Source organism: Medicago sativa, chromosome 3 (genome assembly GCF_051527215.1).
Source record: "Medicago sativa cultivar Bolivia chromosome 3, Bolivia_mono, whole genome shotgun sequence".
Taxonomy (NCBI): domain Eukaryota; kingdom Viridiplantae; phylum Streptophyta; class Magnoliopsida; order Fabales; family Fabaceae; genus Medicago; species Medicago sativa.
Genome location: NC_140751.1, coordinates 3,777,597 through 3,782,698, shown reverse-complemented (window position 1 = coordinate 3,782,698; position 5,102 = coordinate 3,777,597). Strand labels below are relative to the sequence as shown.

The 5,102-nt window shown below is 36.8% G+C and overlaps 2 pseudogenes across 1 annotated transcript; one reads left to right on the top strand and one right to left on the bottom strand.

Annotated features, from left to right (window-relative positions):
• Positions 1 to 1,542: 1,542 nt before the first annotated feature.
• On the bottom strand, positions 1,543 to 2,082 carry LOC146934996 (receptor-like protein kinase FERONIA pseudogene; annotated as a pseudogene).
• Positions 2,083 to 2,462: 380 nt separating this feature from the next.
• On the top strand, positions 2,463 to 3,192 carry LOC146934995 (sodium/hydrogen exchanger 8 pseudogene; annotated as a pseudogene). Its single transcript, XR_015033046.1, has 3 exons — positions 2,463 to 2,667; positions 2,871 to 2,921; positions 3,068 to 3,192. The product of XR_015033046.1 is annotated as a sodium/hydrogen exchanger 8 pseudogene (transcript).
• Positions 3,193 to 5,102: the final 1,910 nt, after the last annotated feature.

The window sequence follows — 5,102 nt, the reverse complement described above, 5'->3', positions numbered from 1 at the left end:
GTCAAAGGACACATGTCAGTGTATGAATGCATGATTTTTGGGTCAAAATTTGGGGTATGACAGCGGGGTTCCGCGAATCAAGTGGTGGCATTTAAAGGGTGACAAACAAAGGATATTCCAACACAAGATATTAGAGGGAGGTTTCAGGCAACCACATGGAAGAGCTAATGATATGTGGGAGAGGATGGCTCATGAGATTAAGAAGGTGGAAAAAGAGATGTTGGGAGAATCTAGAGGTTTTGGACCTAGGGGTAAAGAATCTTGGTGGTGGAATGAAAATGTTCAGAGTAAAGTTCGGATCAAGAGAGATTGTTTTAAAGATTGGTCTAAGTGTAAAATGCCGAAACTTGGGATAAATATAAGATAGCTAGGAAAGAGGCTAAGAAGGCGGTGAGCGAAGCGAGAACTCAAGCATTTGAAGGATTATACCAATCTTTAGGTACCAAGGAGGGGGAGAAATCTATATGCAAGCTTGCGAAGGGACGAGAATGAAAGACAAGAGACCTGGACCAAATGAAGTGTATTAAGGACGAAGAGGGTAGAGTTTTGGTGCAAGAAAGATATATTAAGGATAAATGGAAGAAGTATTTCAACAACTTATGGGAAAGGGTAATTGAGCGAAGACTAAGACAAGAGACTCACGTTACGGATAACCAATTTGGTTTTATGCCTGGGAGGTCGACTATGGAACGATCTACTTACTTCGACGCGTGATGGAGCCATATCAGACGGATAAAAAAGACTTACACTTAGTTTTCATTGATTTGGAGAAGGCGTATGATAGAGTACCTAGAGAGATTTTGTGGAAAGCCCTGGAGAAGAAAGGGGTGAGGATTGCCTATATAAGAGCTATCCAGGATATGTATGAGGGGGCTTCAACTAATGTGAGGACGCGGGATGGGGATACCGTAGATTTTCCCATAACAATAGGATTGCAACAAGAGTCAACCCTAAGTCCTTATCTTTTTACTTTAGTTTTGGATGTACTGACGGAACACATCCAAGAGTTAGCACCGAGATGAATGCTTTTTGCAGATGATGTAGTCTTGCTTGGTGAGTCGCGGGAGGAGTTAAACGGGAGGCTAGAGACTTGGAGGCAATCCTTAGAAGCGTATGAGTTCTGCCTGAGTAGTGGATCACACTAAAGTAAAAAGCATTTTAAATTAATAAGCGAATATATCCTCCATGCTAGGCTTATTTGAAAGTTACACCATTTGCTCCAATGTCTACGAGTTCTGTAATAGTGTTCTAGGGGTAAACTCCCAAAATCTGTATTAGCTTTACAGATGATGTTTGATACCATTGCCCTCGTCTCACATACTTATATGCAATATGGTCCAAATGATTTCTGAGTCTACTGGTATTATTGTTGTGTTATCAAAGTTATACTATATTAACAATTTTTATCCCATATCGTTCAGGTTTATTGTGAAAATTAATCTGTTTGGGCCAATGTATAGTCCTTTCACAGTATAATTATTGCTTTCATACCGTAACAAATTTAAAGTATGTCTAGTGACCTCGGTAGTTAATTTTCTGATTTTAAATTAAATCTAATGGGGGCAATTTATCTAGGCTCAACAGTATGTTGGTGCTCTTCACGTCACGGTGTATTATCTTGTGTTTCACCTCATCATGAAGATAATGCAGCCCTCTTGCTGCACCCAATAGAATTCCAAGCCTATGCTTCCATGGTAGGGGCTGTTTATTGGAACCATAAAGATACTCAGAGAGAGTACCGTGCTGCATGAACTCATAAACCAGAATCATCTCTGTGTTGTCGTTGCAATATCCGACAAGGGATACCAAGTGAATGTGGCGAAGCTGGGAGAGCAACTCAATTTCGTTCATGAACTCGTGCGCACCTTGTTGAGAGCCTGATTTGAGGCGTTTTACTGCAACACGTGTAGATCCATCGATGCAACCTTTGTACACGTTGCCAAACCCTCCAACACCGATGATGAAAACATCATCGAAGTTGTTTGTGGCTGCTTTGATCTCTGCGATTGTAAAGGAGCGGCACAAATGGGGCGGCAAAGGTGGCGACCCTTTGTTCTTTGTCTTCGATGAGTTATCTTTCATGGCATTGTGAATCCTTTTCTTTAGCAAAAAACCTGTGATGCCTACGGCAGTTACAAGTATGAGGCTTAGCAAGGAATTAAAATAACTTAATATGGTCAATATTAAGCACCATAATATTAAGTTGCGACCAACCTGTGCAGGCTCCATCATTATGATCTCATCTAATAAGAGATGAACAGATTGGCTTATTGACAATCTTCTTTATTCTATTATTGAATAAAGAAGATTGAACCAAGCCTTATAATATCGTAGAAATATGGCTTAAAGTATTAAAATCATGATAAGCTCAAGGAAAGAAATCTCCTTAAATTAATTTGTCTGTTTCTCATTGGCCCAAACAGATTAACCCTCTCTTCTTTATTCCCACCCCGTGACGGTGGCTCATAATGATGGAGGAATCGCTTCTTCCGTTGAGAATGATGGAGCAACAAGTGCTTTCAGAGAATAAATCAAGTCCATTAGATGCAATCATCTTCTTTGGTATCAGTCTTATTGTCGGTTCTGCTTGCAGACACCTTTTGCATGCCGCTCGAGTTCCTTACACTGTTGCTTTGCTCATCATTGGCATTGCTATTGGTTCCTTAGGTTCTTCTTCTTACTTCTTACTTCTTTAATTATTATTATTGTAAATGGAAAATGTTGTGTTTCCTTGGTTTCTTAATTCTTATAGATGGAAAACTATTTTAAGACATCTCATGGATAGGGTTTCTCCACTGTTTTATATTGCATGTATTTACCTTTTCATTTTTACTCAATAACTTGATCATTAATGCTGGATTTTTAAACAGAATATGGTACTCATCATCGCCTGGGATGGTTTGGAAATGGGATTCGTCTTTGTAAGTTCTGCTGATTCCATTCTAGCTATTTTCAAATTTATCTAATTGAATAGACTAGGCTTTTAGAAAATATATCAACTTAAGGAACTTTCATCTTCACTTATTTATTAAAACTGACTCAAGTGATTATTACTTTTAATATGCAGGGGCAGAGATTGATCCAGACCTCCTCTTAGCTGTTTTTCTTCCTGTTCTCCTTTTCGAGAGCGCATTCTCAATGGAAGTTCACCAAATTAAGGTTCCTTTTCTTGTTTTTTTCTATCAATATTAACTCACTTCTATTTTAGTTAAAAAGTGATGGTTGCAGTCTGTTATGCTAATTCTTTTCTCGTGTATGTTTGCATGCATTGTAACACTCTTGCATGATTATATACATACGCATCCAATTTTCTACACATTAATCAACAAGGAAGACAAATCCATTGTGTTCAAGGTAAAGAGAGTTGACAATGTCTATAAAATCAATTTTTCTGAACTGGCTGATCAGAAGGTGATTTGCCTATTATCAGTGAATGATAAGAAATGGATGTGGCACAGAAGGTTGGGACATGCTATCTGGAGGTTAATCTCTAAGCTTAGTGAGTTACAACTTGTGAAAGGGCTACCAGACATTGACTATCATTCAGATGCACTCTGTGGTGCATGACAGAGATGGAAAATTGTGAAATCATCTTTTAAAACCAAAGACATTGTTTCAACCTCAAGACCTTTAGAATTACTCCATATTGATTTATTTGGACCAGTGAGTACTGCATCCTTATATGGAAGTAAATATGGATTAGTCATTGTTGATGATTACAGCAGATGGACTTGGGTGAAATTCCTGAAAAGTAAGGATTATGCATATGAGGTATTCATTAACTTCTGCACACAAATTCAAACTGAAAAAGAGTCAAAAATTTTGAAAATCAGAAGTGATCATGGTGGAGAATTTGAAAATGAGTCATTTTAAGCTTTTTGAAAGAGCCTAGATATCCGTTGATGTATATAGCAAAATATATTTCAGATGCCCCTTTTGCCCTTTTCATTATCAATCGAACACTGGACAAATTTAAACATATATACATCGAAATGTTCAGAATTCAAACATCAAAGATCAATAACAGATTCAAAGACGCAAAACCTATTTGAAAGAAAGAGAAAAATCAATGAAATGAAATTGATGAAGAAGGAAAACCTGGATGGGGTTTCTTTCTGTTCCCGGTGGCGGCGACAATCACTCCGGCACCGTTTTCCGGCGAATTGAGTTAACTATGACTCCGTTGAAGCAGATGAAGATGCTAAGTTTTGTGTTCTGTTAATGCGCCTCTTCAAAAAGAAAGTTTATTGGGCTCGGGACTCTCAATCCACCACCCTGTCTATATTCGATGTTTTCTCTATAAGCCCCTTCTATTGCTCAAAGTCTCCTCAAATAAATACCCCTCTCGGTTACTTAATCATCACCATAGCTTAGATAAATACATCATAATATAATATATGAGTAAAGATTTTCAGATTAACCTGAATATTATGTTTAATAATAAGTTATAGATTTTGGGGGTACCTGAAATTGGGGATGATATGCCGATGATAGTAGATCATTTCTTAACAAATAAACCCATTTTTCTCAAATTTAAATAGAGGGGACATTATATATGAAAGAATAATAATCTTCTTGCTTATGGAAATTAGTTGAGAGTCAACCTTGCGGATTTAAAAATTCCAACTAATCATATGAATGCATATAGACATACTTCATCGCTAACTTATTTGAGTACCTTTTAATGGTTCACATATTGTATATCAAAGTATTTGCTGAAGTATTCGCCGATGATAGTTAGTTAAGAAAAGGCATTTGTATATCCTCAATTTTTTGTCGTAGCTATTTTTTAAGTCGAGTTCTCCCCTCGATTTTTTGTCCTAGCTATCTTCTATGTTATCCTATTTACTCCCTCCGTCTCATATTACTTGACCTAGTTGACTCTGTCACGTATGCCAATGCACAATTTTAAACTTAAATTTCTTTAATAATCTAGTAGAAAAAATTACAAAAATTTGATATTTTGAAAATATTAATCGAGACGAATCTAACAACATCTTATATGCTATATTTTGTTTTTATATATTAGTAGAAAAATAGAGTCAAAGCATGTTACATGAATAGTGCAAACATTCTAAATAGATCAAGTAATATGAGACAGA